Here is a 20,505-nt window from a genome sequence, read left to right as displayed (position 1 = left end):
GTAAAAATCACAGACACCTTTCCGCGTCCCAAAATGCCCGATCTATCAAAATATAAAAACGGTTATGGCCGGCGGTGACCTCTGAGACGGGAAATGGCGCCCAAATGTCCGAAATGCGACTTTTACACCTTTTTACATCACATAAAAAATGGAATAAAAAATGATAAAAATGTTGCACAGACCTCAAATTGATAGCAATGAAAACGTCGCCTCATTTTGCAAAAATGACACCTCACACATCTCCGTACACCAAAGTATGAAAAAGTTATTAGCTTCAGAAGATGGCAAATTTTTTTTTACTTTTTTGTACACATTCGTTTAATTTTTGAAAATGTATTAAAACACAATAAAACCTATATAAATTTGGTATCACCGCGATCGCACCGAACCAAAGAATAAAGCTGAGGTGTTATTTTGAGTGCACAGTCAAAGTCGTAAAAACTGAGCCCACAAGAACGGGATGCACGTTTTTTTTTCAATTTTTCCACATTTGGAATTTTTTTTCAGCTTCGCAGTACACGGCATGTTAAAATAAATAACATTATGGGAAAGTAAAATTACGCACAAAATAAGCCCTCACACAGGTCTGTACACATAAAAACAAAAAAGTTATGGATTTTTGAAGATGGAGAGCGAGAAATGAGCGAAAAACCCTGCGTCCTTAAGGGATTAAATCTGTGATGTATAATAACAAATTTGAACAAGACAGAAAGTAGCACCAAGCACCAATCCACACTGTAGCTATAGATTTATGAGTAAAAAAAAAATATTTTTCCCTTTTCACAAATATTTTCGAGATATTCATCCACTTAAAAGGTATACCTTAGTGCAAACACTTGAAGTATAACAGTTAAAATAAAAATAATATATTATACATAGAAATATACACACTATTTAAGACCTCAGGCTGGGCTAAAAAAGAGGCAAAAATGCCACTAATAGGGCCCAAGTGCACATGTGGATACTATGATTGTTTTGAGTTCTTGTAATGTTTTATTCTATATTGCGAGAAAGAGTAAACTAAAAATGGTCCCGTGTGGTATTAGGATACAGGTCCAACAATAGGTTTGTGTTAAGACCGTCAGATCTTTAGTTTTTTCATTGTATACAATCACACTCACGGTTTAGTTGAATGACACAGTGTCCTCCTTGGGGTCCGATGGTGATTATCTCGGCATCCTCCGAGTGAGTGTGCGCATGCGCAAGTGCGCTACACTCCGTCAGATTAATAGAGCTGTCGATCTCCAATTTCAGGATGGATAGGAATGAAGGAGCATCTGGGAGGTATATGGTGGATCTGGGAGGTATATGGTGGATCTGGGAGGTATATGGTGGATCTCCCTTGCTAAACAATGCTCAGGTGCTCTGTAACAGTTAGAACGAGGGTTTGAGAAATGAATAGCGGACCCTGCTGGCTGTTGCCTGTGTGCACTGTCAGCGGTTTGTAACTTCTCCACGGTGTGAATTGTAGTCCAATATCGCCATGGCACTTGGGCCCTATTAGTGCCATTTTTGCCTCTTTTTAGCCCAGCCTGAGGTCTTAAAGAGTGTGTATATTTCTATGTATATTTTTATTTTAACTGTTATACTTCAAGTGTTTGCACTAAGGTATACCTTTAAAGTGGATGAATATCCCGAGAATATTTGTGAAAAGTGAAAAATAGTTTTTTTTTACTCATACATCTATAGCAGTGATGGGCAACCTTTTGAGCCTGGTGTGTCAAAATTCGGCAAAAAACCGAGCGTAACTCGGGTGGTGTGTCACCTTGACAAAAAAACATAATTTTGTCATATTTATAGTTTAAATAACAAATATGTATACTATTTAACTTCTAGGGTACTTTAACTGTAGGTTGTCTGATTGATCCTACCATGTACATACCACACAAAGCAGCAGCGATGTGACCTCTGACTGTGATGCCATCTTCCCCCCCCCCACAACTATCAGGAGCTGCAGAAGAGCCTCCTGGGTGTATGGACGGGTCACCTCTCCTGCTGTGCCCCATGCTGATACCTGTGCTGACTGGAGACGCTAGGCACAGCTCACACATAGGGAGGGGCCGGCCCGGGGGAGGAGGAGGAGGGGGGAGTGCTGGAAGCTCAGTGCAATCTCTCAGCCTCCTGGCTACTGCACCTGGTCATGTAGGATGAAACTTAACTCTCAGGCAGCCGTGTGTCAGTGAAAATGGCTACGTGTGTCAGCACATAGGTTAGCCATCACTGATCTATAGCTACAGTGTGGATTGGTGCTTGGTGCTACTTTCTGTCTTGTTCAAATTTGCACCTGTATGTCGCCATCAGCACGCCCACTGTCCATTTCATATCAACGTTAATGTCATGATAGTGCTGCGATAATTTTTTTTTCTTTTATAATAACAAAGGTGTTTACGGAGGTTTTGGATGAATGGCCATGGTCTTGAAGAGGTTAAATACAATACAAGTTACTTTTTCTTCATAAAATCCACTGACATTTCGGAACGATTAATAGTTCGAATAATAAAATGTAAAAACAAAATAAAGAAACTGTCATATATAAATGCTTTTAAGAATCTCAAATCATATGTATTAGGCATTGACCTTGTCTCATTTCTATAAAAAAAATATATTTTTATAAATAGAACTACGGATAAAGCCTTTTTTGGGACAGATAATCCCAACATGAGGTAGAAAACTTTACCTCTATTCAAACAAATAGAAGGGAAGTTGCATTTTTATGACAGTTTCTGTTGCGAAAAAATCAAATCATAACAGAAAACAGATGTTCCACTGACTCTGTTTGTCTTCATGCTGTGCTGGCAGCTGCATTGTGCCGTACAGAGGACAGATCATTCTTATTGTGATAGCTGTTTCATAATTCTGATAATGCATTATCAAGCATCCTTATATAGTATTTTCTGATTTGTTCCATGATTGATCATACTTTTTGCTACAGTATACACAAAAGATATCTTTACCTGTGTTTTGACCGTTGATGAAGCAGCATTAGTAAAATATAATTCAGGAAAGATATACAATGTGCTATCATTTTATTACCACTGCGACATCAGCCTTATTACTAATGACTTTAAATGAGCCACAACCAGAAAATCCCACCCTACCAACACATTAATTTATTAAAATCACATTTCTATAGAATATTTAATTTTTATGAGACCAGTTAAATGCTACATCATCTACCAGTACAGAAAATACAATGAAAAAGCCTGTTTTTCATGTTGTAAGGCTCAGTATTTTTTGAGCTGCAAAAATGGTCCTGAACCGATTCAAAAAGTCCTCAAACAGATATCAAATAGTGACATTTTAAAATAATAAAATCTCTGACCGGAGCTCCTTGGTATACCAGCACTCAATATTGATCTCTTCTTTGTGAAATCCAGTTCTGTCAAAATTGAAGATCCTTTAACAAGAAGTTCCCATTCAGACTAGAAATAAATAAATCCTCAAGCACTACCGGTTATCCTCCTCAGGAAAATCCACCATAATGCTGTGTGGAGGAAATTCATATGTACATAGCGTAGTCTGTTTCATGGAGGGTAAGGGTTCTTTTTATTAAGTTATACTCACAAATAAAACTTTAAAATGTGCATATACAATTATGCACAATTATATACAATTCACTATTTGATAATGTACCAGTGTTTGCATTTGTGAGTTATATGCCTCCTTCTGGTCCCCAAATTATATGTGGGAAGGAGGCCAGAATAGGGCAGCACGGTGGCTTAGTTCATGCCTTGCGGCACTGTGAACCTGGGTTCATGCCCCAGGGTCAACATCTGCAAAGAGTTTGGATGTTCTCTCTGTGTTTGCGTGGCTTTCCTCTGGGTTCTCTGGTTTCCTCCCACACTGCAAAAGATACTGATAGGTTGATTAGATTGTGAGCCCCATTGGGGGCAGGGAGCGATTTGGCAAGCTCTGTGTAGTGCTGTGTAATCTGTATGTGCTATATAAATAAAGATATTATTATTATCTCTTCATTCCTGTTGGACTATTTGTTGGTTTGTGGATTTGTTACAATTCGGTTATTTTTCCCTAAAATGAATTGGAATCATGTCTGGTAACACCTCCAGGAGCCCCTCCGGCTCATTAGTATAATTTTAAAAGCTGATTTTAGAAGGAAGGATAATAAATGGATAACAAACACAAGAAGATTACCACAGTCACTTTGCCTGGATCCATAAATCATCATAATGGATTTTGATAGGAGATTTTCTTTAACTTAAGGATTAGAAAAACAGACATTATTACATAAGTGATAAAAGTAAGGAGAATTTGTGATATTGGCTGAGCATTTATTAACATTCTCGTCTAAGTGGGCACACAACATTGTCTACTATACTGGACTTTTTCACTTAGAAGTAAAATTCAATATTAAAGTATACACTTTTTTCTCACATTCTTTTCTTTAGATGTTATATTTAGAGACATATTGATGGGATGAAAGAGAATAGTTTATAATAGGAAATAGCATCAGTCAGTGAATTGATTCCAGTAATAGCTCAGTCACAGGATAGTAATCTTTTTTATTACTTCATTTTGAAACCAGACAAAGCAAATGAATCTTATATTAGAATGGAATTGGAGCATGCTATGCTCTGATCCTCTCATTCTAAGGTATATTGAGGGTTTCTCAGATATCCAAGCAAATAGCTAAAATTTCTGCAGCCATTCTCCCCAGTTAATACATATATCTTATATTTACTGTATTGTAGTATGGCACAAAGCCAAAAAGCAGCAGATTACTTTGGATGTCTGAGGTACATGTACGTTATTTTAACACAGCATCTAGGACATAACTTTGGCAGGGGGATATCAGTCAATTTTGAAAGGCCGATGTAGACAGAGATGGCTGTCCTGCATTTGCTTGGATTGTGCAGGTCATGCATGGCTTAGAATATCAGGTAGGGTATGAAATAGTCACGCTTAGAGGCTAGGGACAGGAACGGTCACTTAAGACACCTACTGTATATCCCAGGTATTATAGCAGCTGGAAACATGGTTCTAATATGAGATAAAAGAAGTTAATTTTATCTTTCAAACCACATCATAAGGTGACTGGGACCTACAGAAGAGAGATATAGACAGGTTAAGTTAAAGTTGGGAATGCAAGCTGCAGATAAAGATTCTTACCTTTTAAAGGACATCTACCACAAGAATCAAGGGTTATAAACCAAGCACACTGACATACGGGTGTGTGCCCTCTATGACAGTTTCTGTTCTTCTATAATCTTCATATGCCCTTGTTTTTTTTTAAAGGCTTTAAAAATTATGCAAATGAGCCTAAGGGGCTCCAGGCTCAATTAACAGGGGATTGCAGGGGATACATAAATAGCTAAAATAAGAGCAGATCCTGCCAAAAGGAGCTCACATGAGTATGTAAATGGGTTTGGTTTGGAATTCTTCCTCCTTGTGTTAGATGTTCTTTAAGTGCTTTTATCTCATGTTCTGTAGCTCACAATTGAATCCTATATGACATATGTATATGACATTTTGAATTAAAACCTTTTTGTATAAGGATTAGCAGCATCTCATTTTCTTGATGTTATTATAAAATTGTACCAGCACGCTTGCCTGCATGTATTTTATACAATAAAGAAGGAATATTTGTATGTCCAAGTTTGTGTGGTTGAGAGTGCAGGATTCATTGGAAAGCCTTTTAGGCCATTATAAAGTTGTGGTATATGTTAATTAACCCCTTAGCGCAGTACAGCTACTGCGCAGAGACGATGCCGGTTCAGAGCTGCACAGCAGCCGAACCGGCATCGGGGGTCGCGGGATTTCACCGATAATCTACCGCTGACATCCCCGGCTAACACCCGCGGTCGGAGTGGGCTACAATCGCGGGTGTTTAACCCATTAAATGCCGCGGTCAACGCGACCGCGGCATTTAACATGCATTCCGGGGGTGTTTACCCCACGATCGGCGCCCCCGCGCCAATCGCTGCTATGAAGGCAGTGCCTTTAAGATGGCGTCTATGACGTCATCTTAAAGGCAAAGTGTCAGCCTATGCATCTGCATGAGTATTGCAGAGTATTATCATGAACAAGCAATCAGATGATTGCTTGTTCATGTCCCATGGTGGATCAAGTAAAAAATGTAAAAAAAAATGTTTTTCAATAAAAAATAACTTTATAAATCGCTAAAAATGCCCATAAGCCCCAAAACATATAAAGAGACATAACGCTCAAAAAAGTCTAAATCATAACACAAACCTCACATATATAGTATCACCACGTCCATAACAATCCATAGAATAAAACTAAATAACTATTGAACCCATATGATGAACGCCGTAAAAAAAAACTTTAAAAACCCGCCAAAAATTATGATTTTTACCTATTATATCCCACTAAAAATGCAATAAAAAGTGATCAACAAAACATATGTACTCCAGAATGATACTGTTGCAAACTACAACATGTCTCGCAAAAAACAAGTCATCAATCAGCTCTGTAGCCATAAACGTAAAAATGTTATGTCACTTGGAAAACGGCGATGCAAAAATGATAGATTTTTCCCCACATTATATATCCAGGTTAAGAAAACAAATGCTTTTGACTCACTCTAAATATTCCCATGAGAATGCACAACCGTCTTTTCATTAAGACGGACGAATTTAAGATAAATGACTGACTGAATGTACAACAATGTGTTTGGGGATACATCCTTTTAACCAAATGTGATTACTCCAGTATGCACAACCAAAAATAGTCAGGTTTATCCATACAACAGCTGTTTCTTTTCATCTAATAAGAAAAAAAAAACACCCCAGACTCAGCTGTCTTTATTGACACTCCAACCCTAAAATATTACCAAGTTGTAGTTTTGGAGCTCTGTGTTCAATCATCATCATCATGTGTTTTTTTTTTTAATATTACCATTATTGCTGTAAATAACCATGTATACATTTTCTTACACAACAAATACTTTTTTTTTTTTTTTTCCTTTTTTTTTAAGCTAAATTATTATAAACTATTCATGCCAACAGAGTAAAGGTCTTTCTGTAAAAAATATTTAAAAATATTGTCTAACTAAAATTATAAGCTCTTGCGAGCAGGACCTTTACTCCTTTTGTTCCATATGACGATGTATTTACTCTGTAAGGTGCTATTTTCTTTGTATATGTCCCTCCATGATTTGTAAAGTGCCCATGGAAAATTATGGCGCTTTATAAATAAATATTATTATTACTGGTCAGAAACTATGTACTCATTGTAAAACCCCAACTGTGAGGTTTGTAAATGAGTGATTATATTATACAGAAATCTGTGCATGTCTGTAAGGTAGAGGAAATATGCCTCACACACTCAAACCTCTCGCTAGTGATGCCCATTTTAGTGTTATCGCACACAAGGGGAATAATAGTGCACAGTGCTATATCTGCTGGGCTTTCTGCATTCCAGTCCACTATTGTGGGACATAGGTATGGGATTCAGGGCTACAGATAGCACACCAAGGAGAAGGCCAAACACTAATGTACTAATATCAGTTGGTGATGTAGGACTATTTTGTCAGTTATTCTAGAGGATTTCTGTTCTGTTTTGATGTTATTCCTAACTGGGTAACATATTCACTACCACTGGATTTACCTCCCTATAAGAGGTGGAGATCCTGGCAGCACATTATCAATGTCATGTCATGTTATTTGTAGGATTACACTTTTGTTGACCTGTTTATGGTTTCCACTATATTTCTATTGAAAAAATTGTAAAGAAAGTGAATTGAACCTAATGATGTGAAAATTACTTATTAATATCTTCCATAAAAGGTCTCCATGGCAACAATGCATTTGACAATTATAAATTCACTAAATGTAGTCATAGCAATGTCAAGGAAATAAACCATTACTGTATGTTCTGGGCCCTCATTTCTAAGCTCAGTAGTAATTATGTGTCTTCATCCCTAGGATAGGTCATCATTTGAATATTGTTGGGATGTAGAGCAATCGAAACTGCACACTCTATTCTGATGGTGCTCAATGTAGGATTCTCAATCCAATTGTATTTATTCAGAAAAAAATGGCACACACAGAGATTATTCTTTCTATTTTATTTTAGTGAATATTTCACATAATATAGCCTTCACCATGATGCATAAGTAAATAAAGGTATGTACAACAGATCAAAAATTCTGATGTTTCGGTCATCTCGACCTTTTTTATCTGACCTGTAATAAATAAAAATCCTGATTGCAGGTTTACCACTTACAGGTATCAGGCACAGCTCAATACAGGCAGTCCCCGGGTTACATACAAGATAGGGTCTGTAGGTTTGTTCTTAAGTTGAGTTTGTATGTAAGTCGGAACTGTATATTTTATCATTGTAATCCCAGCCAGAACTTTTTTGGTCTCTGTGACAATTGGATTTTAAAAATGTTGGGTTGTCATAAGAATCAATATTAAGACTAAAGCTTCATTACAGACACATTTGATAACCGTTTCATCTGTTTATTGTAGCCTAGGACTAAAGTACAAGAAATTACCAATATCCAGAGGTCCGTTTGTAACTATGGGTCGTATGTAAGTCGAGTGTTCTTAAGTAGGGGGCCGCCTGTAAACGGTACATCAGCTGCAAGCGCATTACTATACAGTGTGAAGTTGCCCTTCATAAGACAATGTCAACACTCTCTAGTACAACCTGAGAACCTGCTAAACTTCCTTCGTCAACTAGACTTGCCAGACTTACCTAGAGTTGTCCCTCCCAGAATGGTATGTTCCCTCCACAGATCCCCCCTTATTTGCCTGAAGTGTCGCTGCCTGGAATTACTTCTATCTTTCACGTTTGAGCTCCCTTAGACCACAGCACCAGAGACCTAAATGTCAAACTTTGTCAGAACGATCTTATCCCGCCTGATCTTTTACTGCCGCCATTGCTCGTTTTGCATCGCCCTCTGGTGATGTCTGGTAGATGTGGTTTCTTCTTTAATTGTCTCTCTACTCTCTGTTATGTATAATCAACCTGTTCATGCATCCCAGGGATCTTTGTTTTTACTGTTGTCTTAATACAGTGACATATACTACCAGCCTTTGAAACCCTGCCTCATCATATTTTCCTGCCTAATTCCTACTCTGCTACCTTCAGACCTGCCTAAAGAGGTTAACCAACTTTGCTAATAATTTATCCCCTAGTTCATGCCGTTACATATGTCCCCCAACTTGTATTATAGTATTTTATGCTGTAATTTCCTCCCTCAAGGCCACAGACTCTCACTGCCACTACCCCTACCATTGCTTTTTCTCTTTGTGACTGATCCACGTCACTTGTTCCTTCACTTGCCCCCCAATAGGTGAATCTGTAGTTGTACCTACTCTCCTTCCCCCTTTTTGTACTTTATCCCTACCAAGAGTAACTCACTATGCCGACCATAATAACAAACAATTCTTTCAATGTAAAAGGGCTTAATACCCCAGAGAAGCGCTCTCAAATTCTCTAATACTTCCAGAAACAGAATACTCACATCTTATGTGTTCACAAAATACATTTTCATGTCCCTGCATATCCGTGCAATCAGGAATAAATATTACCCTACAGGCAGCACGGTGGCTTATTGGCTAGTATTGCAGCCTTGCAGCGCTTGGTCCCAGGGTCAACATCTGCAAAGAGTTTGTATTTTCTCTCCGTTTTTGCGTGGGTTTCCTCCCACACTCAAAACATACAGGTAGGTTGATTAGATTGTTAGCCCCATTGGGGACAGGGACCAATTTGGAAAGCTCTGTGTAGCGCTGCGTAATCTGTTTTACTTAAATAAAGGAATTATTATTATCAATTATAAACACTGTATGAATTCAGATGGAAATTCAAAGGGAGTGTCTTTTTCCACAAATCCCTGTGATATTAAATCCTGGGCACAAAACTTGACCTATCTGCTAGATTTTGTTTCTTGTAACAGATAACTTCCCTTTCACAATCGCAAATGCTTATACCCTCAATGTAGACGAAAATGAAAATGTGCCCTGGATGAGTTATACTCATTCTTAAAGAGAACCTACCACCACGAATCTACCTATAAAGGTAGATCGGGTGGTAGGTGGATGTAAGGGACGTGAGGAGAGCTCTTTTTAGAGCTAATCCTCACGTCCCCGCTAACTTTTGGGAAACTTTATTGACCGAATATGTAAATTTAGTTATGCGGCTACTGGGGCGTGGAGTAGCCGGCACGAGGCTACACGGCGCGGCTACTCCACGCCCCAGTAGCCACATTACTCCTCCTACCCTGTTGTGTGCGGCGCGCAGTTCCTCGTAGCTGCGCTCCCTCGTCCGTCATGCTGGCGTTCTGCGCATGCGCAGAACGCCGGCTGAGCAGTCCCAGCTCCGAGGCCGGAGCTACTGCGCATGCGCAGTAGCCGGCTTGTCGGACGAGGGCGCGCAGCACACAACAGGGTAGGAGGAGTAATGTGGCTACTGGGGCGTGGAGTAGCCGCGCCGTGTAGCCTCGTGCCGGCTACTCCACGCCCCAGTAGCCGCATAACTAAATTTACATATTAGTTCCATAAAGTGTACCAAAAGTTAGCGGGGACGTGAGGATTAGCTCTAAAAAGAGCTCTCCTCACGTCCCTTACATCCACCTACCACCCGATCTACCTTTATAGGTAGATTCGTGGTGGTAGGTTCCCTTTAAGAGGCTCTTTACTGCTGTATGAGGATATGAACCTTTCAAATAACCTTCTCCTTGGCACATCCGCAGGCACATTTGCCTGAAAAAGGAGGCTGTCTTTGTTATTACAATGCCTAAACATAAAGTGTAAACATGTTATAATGTCTAAACATGAACAAACCTTGCAACAAGAAACACTATGCCCACATTTAACGTTTGCCTTTGGAGTGTGAAAAGTGTGCCAGTCTTCATGAATCTGGCGCCACCTGCACTGCGATGAAGGGTGCACCATTTTTTTCCAAGCTTCGTTCATGCTGCAGAATTGTGGCGCAGACAGAAATATGGTGTATGTCAATAATAAATGTGGTGCAAACACTAATACACCCCTTTAGGTGCCCGTTTTTTCTGTCTTCTTGGACACATTGCAGCCACCACACAAAACTGGCGGACATACCAGACACTTTATAGAAACATGTGCAAGCAGTTTCCACATTCTTTTCAGTTCAAAGTCAGACAGAAAACTGGTGCAAGCACTTTATAAATGTGGGCCTAACTAAGGTCAGGCACAATTTGAAAATATTACTTGACTGAGGCCAGAAACACCTCTTTTACCTTACACTTTTACTATGAATGTGGCCATAAATTCAGTGCCCTGTTGACTAGGGCACTTGGGGATAGACAGGCCCATCCTATATTACCACCATCAAAACCTCCTCAGGTTCACAACTTAATAAGACATGCCCCATCTAGTTACTGCCCCATCTCATTGATCGCAATGATACAAAAATTTACGCTTATCTCATCTCATGAAGCAAGGGATAATACCCTTGAGACCTTTATCTATCACAACTGCTCAGTGAAGCTCCCATTTCTACTTCTCTCCCTTGATGCCTAAAAGGCATTTGACCGGGTTGACAGGGGATTTCTTAAGGCAACCCTCAGACAATTGGGGATTGCTACATGTGCCCCTAGATCCTCTCTGCAGCCTCACTTACCTTCCATCACTCCAGTGCTGGTCCCTGCCTCCTAGTGCGTGCGCAGCCTCTGTAAGTTTTAAAAGGCGAGCACAACGAGAATTGCCGCTGGCTGACCACCTGCCCTGATAAATTGCCAGCCCTTTCCTGTGTCACCAGCCGGATCTTCATGCCTTGTGCCTTAGAAAAAGCTTGTCTCCTGTCTATTTGCGCATTTATAGTGATTTCCCGTTGTAACCTTGATTCTGTTACTGACTACGCTCCTCTGCTCCCAGCCCTGACCTTCTGCTGTGTTCCTGACTCCGATCCCATGCCACCTGTCCTGACCTCTAGTCTGTCCACGACTCTGTCTTAGCCTTACGATTCTGTACCTCGCCTTGATCACCACCGTGATCAAAGTTGTGGAGCGACCTGGTGGTATCCTGCCGCAGCAAGTCCAACCCTCTTTGCAGCGGGCTCTGGTGAAAACCGGGTGCCACTTTCACTCCCAGGTGTAGGCTTATGTCATCACTCCCGGTGGTACAGTGGGTCCATTTCCCCTCATCCTGACACATGCTGTCCTGCATCTTTGTGCTCTTTAGCAGACCAACTGCCAAGATTCATATAAATGGCTCTCTCTCAAACTCTTCCCCAACGCAAAGGCACGTGCCCGGATTGCTCTCTCTCCCCACTCTTCTACACCCTTGAAATGGAACACCTACTAATATCTATCCAATCCAACGCTGCAATTAACAAAGTCCAAGGTTAATGGAACTGCAGAGAAGCCTGTAATGAAACTTGGTATCTGGCGTTTGCCGTATAACAAATTTCAACTGTATTCAGAAGGAGATGGGCAACCATTGCAGTCACTGATGGTCCACTGTATCAAAAGCTACAGAGAGATCCAGAAGAATGAGGACAGAAAAGTGCCCTTTAGTGCAGTGATCCCCAACCTTTTTCTGCCCAGGAACCAGCTGTAAACATACATTTTCTTCAGGGGCCAGTTTGGTGGGGGGTTGCGGTCTGGTGTCATAGTTTCATAGCTAAAAATGTATATTTGAATGCTCCACCATAATTCCCTGTGTGCTTAGCTTACATCGTTCCATTTCCTGAAGAAGCACCCCAACTTGTATTGTCCCTTTTCCTGTAGCATGCTCCCCTCCCATGTCCCCTTTACTGCATTATGTCTTCCCTCCATGTCTCCTTTCCTTTGCTTCCCTCACCATATGCTTCCAATGTCCCCTTTCCCAGCCGAACTCTGTCAAAAACAAAAATACTTACCTTCCTCATTCCCCTGCAACAGTCTTCTCTTCCAAATAGCATGAAGTTTTGACATCATGACGCTTGTCGTCAATAAAGCAGTGCATTATTTGGTGGGGTTTTTTTTGTTTTACAGAGGTCAGGCGCGGCCCAGTACCAGGTGTTCCAAGGCCCGGTCTTGGGCCGTGGACCGGTGGTTGGGGAACACTGCTTTAGTGGATGTAGAGGTGCGGAGATCATTGGAGACTTTAGAAAAAGCAGTTTTGGTAGAAAGCATAGAGAAGAAACTAGATTGTAAAAGATCAAGGACAGAGTTAGCTAAGATATAGTGGGTTGGTCAAGAATTGCCCAGGTGCCAGGATTTTGGAGATTGCTTGAGACTGGGATTTCTATATACACCTCGTCAGAAGATATCCAATCGGTGTGTAATAGAGGAGAGAAGAAAAAGAGAAAGCGCAACCTCGTGAAGACAGTAATGCACAAGGGGAAGGATGGATGGGTAAATTGGTCACTCACCTATTTACATAGGCATAATGCATATGTAAAGTGTAATACCAGCAGCCGGTGGTCTCCTGTAGATCAGCAGCACTCGGACCAGGCTCTGAGGCTGAAGAGGATCATTGTAGAAAAACCCGAATGGAGGCAGGAGTGTTGGCGCATAGAAAATCCTTGATAGGTACGTATTAATGGCTCAAAAAGAGTACTTTTTTATTTTACAAAATAAAAGATATTTCTTTTAAAAGATTGTTAAAACAATAAAATGCTACGCGTTTCTGCTCCGTACCGGAGCCTTCGTCAGGCATGGCCTGTACCAATGGAGAGCTTCTTTATACTTACACACACTCTCTCCCCCCTTATTATGTATCCATTAATATCCTAAAATCTCCTTACACCTAATATACAGCACCCAATGTTACTCACAAAACAGTTGTTCTCATAACGCAGACTCCTGTAGTAACTCAATACATCGCAAGCAGCTTTGCCATAAATGTGTCCCTTCCAGGCTTCCGTAGTCCAACAAGCGTCATTCCATCTCCTAGCAACCTTACACTGACTATGCTGTTATGCAAACACCGAAAGCCCGCTAGCTAAGCAGCTTTGCCTTATATATGTCCCTTCCAGGCTTCCATAGTCCAACAAGCGTCATTCCATCTCCTGGCAACCTTACACTTACTAGCTGTTATGCAAACACCGGCCCCCGCCAGCCATTCACAAAATCCTCCCGTTATGAAACATCTATTCACTTCCGGGTCCCCCGGGTCCCGGCTTCCACATCCTCTATTTACTAATTCTGCTCATATATTTATTAACCAGGTTACCATTATTTAGAATGTTGTATTTACTATGTACTAAGATTATTATAATTAATTTTTAAGTTTTACTGGTACAGGCCATGCCTGACGAAGGCTCCTGTATGGAGCAGAAACGCGTAGCATTTTATTGTTTTAACAATCTTTTAAAAGAAATATGTTTTATTTTGTAAAATAAAAAAGTACTCTTTTTGAGCCATTTATACGTACCTATCGAGGATTTTCTAAGCGCCAACACTCCTGCCTCCATTTGGGTTTTTCTACAAGGATTTTGGAGATGAAAGGGAGATTAGACACTGGTCTGCAGTTAGCAGCACTGGATCAGTCTAGGAAAGCTTTTTTTAGTAATGGGGCGAAAACAGCATGCTTGAGGGAAGAGGATGAGACACCAGAAGAGAGAGAGAGAGAAGGTAAAGATTTTAGTGAGGTGAGAATTAACCACTGGGGAGAGAGACTGTATGTAATGTGAGGGGAAGGGGTCACTTATGTAGATCGTTGGGCATGCATAGTACCTATCACTATAAATGCTCAGCTTTTGCCGATGCCGTCCTGTTATACATCTCCAACCTACTTACCTCTTTGCCTGCTCTCATGGAGACTTTGCACACCTTCAGGTTTTTCTGCAACTATAAGGTTAACGCTAGCAAAAGTGTAGCTATGTATATGGGCCTTGACTCATCTCTAACACAATCATTGCAAGCCTTTTCTCCTGACAAGAGAAGTACTCCTGAAATACTTAAGGGTACAAATTCCAAAAAAAACTTAGAGGATACCAACTTGCTAAATTTTCCTCCTTTTCTTAGCTCCCTGAAAAATTTCCATTATAAAATTACCTTCCTGCCTTGACTGCTTTATTTATTTCAGATGACCTCAATTTCCCTAAGACTTTCTTTACTCAAATAACTCATCTAATAAATGTTTTTCTTTGGTCGTCTGCACCCCTGAGAGCAGCTTAAACTTACCTGATTAGAAGAAAAGCCGAGGAAAGTTTAGGCCTACCAGACTTCAAAGGCTACTATGTGGCTTCTTCACTAGTGAGGGTACTTGATAGGTTTCGTAACAGCAAGGGAAAGCTATGGGTAACATCTTGCTCCATGCACTCTTTTAGCTCTTATTTGGTCCCCCAATAAATCAAGACTTGACTGGATCGCAGGCCATGTGCTACAGACCTGTAGATGCCTCTCCAGTCTCTCCAACTATTCACCTGCAAGAATGCTGTTCGATTTATTGTTTACCAATTTCATATTTTTTCATAAATAAATACTAGATATATCAACCAAAATTTCCCACTAACTTGAAGTACAAAATGTCACGGAAAAATAAACTCAAAAACAGTTGAGTAAGTTAAAGCCTTTTAAAGTTTTAACCGGATAAAGTGTCACATGCGGGTTTTGAAAAATAGGCCTTGGTCATCAAGGCGCAAATAAGCTTGGTCAATAAGGGGTTAAAATGGTTTTGTAGATGAATCAGTTCTCATCCCTTTTTTTCAATTTCCCAGTGTGTCAGGCTTCAGTTTTTGTATGGAGGAAAAAAGACCTGAAGCACAAGTACTCCTTCCATTCAAATATTACTGATTCTTGAAGGGACTGATGACAATTGATGTATTAAATAATGATGTACTAAAACACATATTAAAAACAATGGTTGCAATAAATGATCCGTTTTCTCTTCCTCTTAACTAAGAAGAACTAAAAGCACAGCACAGACTTGACAGTCTGTCTACAGTGCGTATCTACAGAGTGTGTACAGCGCATGTGTACAGTGTGTGTGCACAGTGCATGTGTCCGCTATGTCTGTGTAGAGTGCATGTACAAGGAACCTGCACTCAGAGCGGCATAAATAATTTGAGTAGTACTTCCTTCAAGCCACTGATCCAGAGCAACATATTGGTCTGGTGTGTCGGGTGATGGGTATATGGGAACAAACTATGATAGGGGTAAGGCCGGCGGCACACGTGGTGTTTTTAACCCATTTTTGGGCCGTTTTTAAGCAGTCTGTTAAAAAACGCATCCTGAAAAACACATGCGTTTTTTTGAAAACGCATCTGTTTTTGACCTGTTTTAATTAAGATAATTGGTAAAACTGGTCAAAAACGGATGCGTCTGCCATTTACTTTTTATTTTACGTTTATTTTTTCATAACTCAGCGTCATCTCATCTGGCATAGCAGTGTGCTTTCATACTTGGCTAGAAAATAGCCATAGGAGAATCCAAACGGCTTACTTAGGCCTACAATAGCGTTATATATTTTATTTCTGGTTGATCTGCTGGTGGCTGTCGTTGCTGTAGTGCATCTACTACCATATTGTGAGGAATTTGCAGTGAGACTTGCGACCGTTGTGTTTAGCGCTTAGTGACGCACATATCCATCGCAAAGACCGAAGTGGGAAAATTTATTAGGGGTTTGATTTCAATTAGGCACAGTCTGCCATTTACTTTTTATTTTACGTTTATTTTTTCATAACTCAGCGTCATCTCATCTGGCATAGCAGTGTGCTTTCATACTTGGCTAGAAAATAGCCATAGGAGAATCCAAACGGCTTACTTAGGCCTACAATAGCGTTATATATTTTATTTCTGGTTGATCTGCTGGTGGCTGTCCTTGCTGTAGTGCATCTACTACCATATTGTGAGAAATTTGCAGTGAGACTTGCGACCGTTGTGTTTAGCGCTTAGTGATGCACATATCCATCGCAAAGACCGAAGTGGGAAAATTTATTAGGGGTTTGATTTAAATTAGGCACAGTCTGCCATTTACTTTTTATTTTACGTTTATTTTTTCATAACTCAGCGTCATCTCATCTGGCATAGCAGTGTGCTTTCATACTTGGCTAGAAAATAGCCATAGGAGAATCCAAACGGCTTACTTAGGCCTACAATAGCGTTATATATTTTATTTCTGGTTGATCTGCTGGTGGCTGTCCTTGCTGTAGTGCATCTACTATCATATTGTGAGGAATTTGTAGTGAGACTTGCGACCGTTGTGTTTAGCGCTTAGTGACGCACATATCCATCGCAAAGACCGAAGTGGGAAAATTTATTAGGGGTTTGATTTCAATTAGGCACAGTCTGCCATTTACTTTTTATTTTACGTTTATTTTTTCATAACTCAGCGTCATCTCATCTGGCATAGCAGTGTGCTTTCATACTTGGCTAGAAAATAGCCATAGGAGAATCCAAACGGCTTACTTAGGCCTACAATAGCGTTATATATTTTATTTCTGGTTGATCTGCTGGTGGGTGTCCTTGCTGTAGTGCATCTACTACCATATTGTGAGGAATTTGTAGTGAGACTTGCAACCGTTGTGTTTAGCGCTTAGTGACGCACATATCCATTGCAAAGACCGAAGTGGGACAATTTATTAAGGGTTGGATTTCAATTAGGCACAGTCTGCCATTTACTTTTTATTTTACGTTTATTTTTTTATAACTCAGCGTCATCTCATCTGGCATAGCAGTGTGCTTTCATACTTGGCTAGAAAATAGCCATAGCAATAGGATAGCATCGTTTGGTTTTAAAAACTAAAAAACACAAAAAAAAAAAAAAAACACAAAAAAACACAAAAAAAAGTTAAAAAAAAATTAAAGTTATAACTTTCATTTTCAAAATGTTTAACCCGAGGGCTAGGGGTAGAGGACGAGGGTGGGGACGTGGGCGTCCAACTACTGCAGGGGTCAGAGGCCGTGGTCCTGGGCGGGGTGAGACACCACCTGCTGATGAGGGAGCAGGGGAACGCCATAGAGCTACACTCCCTAGGTTCATGTCTGAAGTTACTGGGACTCGTGGTAGAGCACTGTTGAGGCCAGAACAGTGCGAACAGGTGATGTCGTGGATTGCCGACAATGCTGTCAATTTGTCCACTAGTCAGTCTTCCACGCAGTCCACCCATGTCACCGAAATCGGCACTCCTCCAGCTCCTGCACCTCAGCCTCCTCCCCCCCAGTCTGCCCCCTCCCAGGAAAATTTGGCATTTGAACCGGCATACTCTGAGGAACTGTTTTCTGGACCCTTCCCACAGTCACAAACCACTTGTCCGGTTGCTGCTGAGCAATTTTCCAATGGCCAGGTTTTCCACCAGTCGCAGTCTGTGGGTGATGATGACCTTCTTGACGTAGTGGAAGAAGTGTGTAAAGATGTGTCGGACGATGAGGAGACACGGTTGTCAGACAGTGGTGAAGTTGTTGTCAGGGCAGGAAGTCCGAGGGGGGAGCAGACTGAGGGATCGGAGGATGATGAGGTGACAGACCCAAGCTGGGTTGAGAGGCCGGGTGAACACAGTGCTTCTGAGACGGAGGAGAGTCCTCGACCAGAACAGGTTGGAAGAGGCAGTGGTGGGGCCAGACGGAGAGGCAGGGCCAGAGCAGGTGCATCAGCGCCAAATGTGTCACGTAGTGAAGCTCCCGTGGCGAGGGCTCCCGCGGCGAGGGCTAGATTTTCAGAAGTCTGGAGGTTCTTTAAGGAAACACCGGATGACCGACGGACTGTGGTGTGCAACCTTTACCAAACCAGGATCAGCAGGGGTTCCACCACTACTAGCTTAACTACCGCCAGTATGCGCAGGCATATGAATGCTAAACACCCCACTCAGTGGCACCAAGCCCGTTCACCTCCGGCCGTGCACACCACTGCTCCTTCCCCTGTGTCAGCTGATAGTCAGCCCCCTGCCCAGGACCCTGGCACAAAAACCCCATCGTCGCCTCCACGATCCTCCACAGCATCCACCAGCGTTCAGCTCTCCATACCCCAGACGCTGGAGCGGAAAAGGTAATATAGTGCAACCCAACCGCACGCCCAAGCCCTTAATGTCCACATCTCCAGTTTGCTTAGCCTGGAGATGCTGCCCTATAGGCTAGTAGAGACCGAGGCCTTTCGCAACCTCATGGCGGCGGCCGCCCCTCAGTATTCGGTCCCCAGCCGCCACTACTTTTCCCGATGTGCCGTCCCAGCCCTGCACCAGCACGTGTCAGACAACATCATCCGTGCCCTGACCAACGCCGTTTCTGACAAGGTCCACCCGACCACGGACACGTGGACGAGTGCTGCCGGGCAGGGCCACTATATATCGCTGACGGCACATTGGGTTAACTTGGTGGAGGCTGGGACCGAGTCTGACCCTGCGGCTGGTCATATACTGCCGACGCCGAGGATTGCGGGGCCTACCTCGGTCCAGGTCTTTCAGGCCTACTATGCCTCCTCCTCCTCCCACCCCTCCTCCACCTCCTCCTCCGAACTACCATCCGTGGGCATGGCGCCATCAGTCGCTAGCTCTAGGCACAGCAGCAGTGCCGTCGCTAAGCGACAGCAGGAGGTGCTCAAACTGCTGAGCCTAGGCGATAAAAGGCACACCGCCCAAGAGCTATTACAGGGCATTCCACATCAAACTTGTTAACTTTGTCGCCACTCTGCTGTGTAATCCACAAAATATACTGGCAAACTTTTATCATTTACCGATATTATTTCAGCGCTTCTTGCACATCTGTTTACATTCCCCTCACCCGCCATATCCCGCCATCACGGCGCAGACTGATCTGTAGCTGGCACCGCTGAACCTGAAGCCAGGCATGGTTGTGTGTGACAACGGCCGTAACCTGGTGGCGGCTCTGCAACTCGGCAGACTGACACATGTGCCATGCCTGGCCCATGTGTTAAATCTGATAGTTCAGCGTTTCCTCAAGACATACCCCAATCTGTCTGATTTGCTCACGAAGGTGTGCCGCATCTATGCGCATTTCAGGAAGTCCAGCACAGATGCTGCCACTCTCAGGGCAGCGCAGCGCCGCCTCCAACTGCCCGCTCACCGACTGTTGTGCGAAATGCCCACAAGGTGGAATTCAACATTAACCATGTTATCCAGAGTTTACCAGCAGCGCAGAGCGATTGTAGACTGCCAGATGTCAACTTCCACCAGAACTGGTAGTCAGGTCAGTCAGCTTCCTCAAGTCTACAATGAGGAGTGGACGTGGATGTCTGATATCTGTCAGGTGCTGAGTAACTTCGAGGAGTCAACACAGATGGTCAGTGGAGATGCCGCCATCATCAGCCTCACAATCCCGCTGCTTGGCCTGTTGAAAAACTCTCTGATCAGCATGAAGTCGGAAGCTTTGCGCTCGTCACAAGAGACGGGGGAAGAAGATTCCCTTGTTGATAGCCAAAGCACCATCAGGTCTGTTTCTCAGCGCATATCGGAGGAGGTGGAGGAGGATGAGGAGGAAGAGGAGGAGAATGTTGGCTAGACACAAGAGGGGACCATTGTTGAGTCCTTCACTGTTCAGCGTGTATGGGCAGAAGAAGAGGAGTTGGAGGAGTTGGAGGAGGAGGAAATGGGCAGTCAGGCCAGTGAGGGGAGTGAATTCTTGCGCGTTGGGACTCTGGCGCATATGGCAGATTTCAT

Source organism: Engystomops pustulosus, chromosome 2, assembly GCF_040894005.1.
Source record: "Engystomops pustulosus chromosome 2, aEngPut4.maternal, whole genome shotgun sequence".
Classification (NCBI taxonomy): Eukaryota; Metazoa; Chordata; class Amphibia; order Anura; family Leptodactylidae; genus Engystomops; species Engystomops pustulosus.
This window is presented reverse-complemented; position numbering follows the sequence as displayed.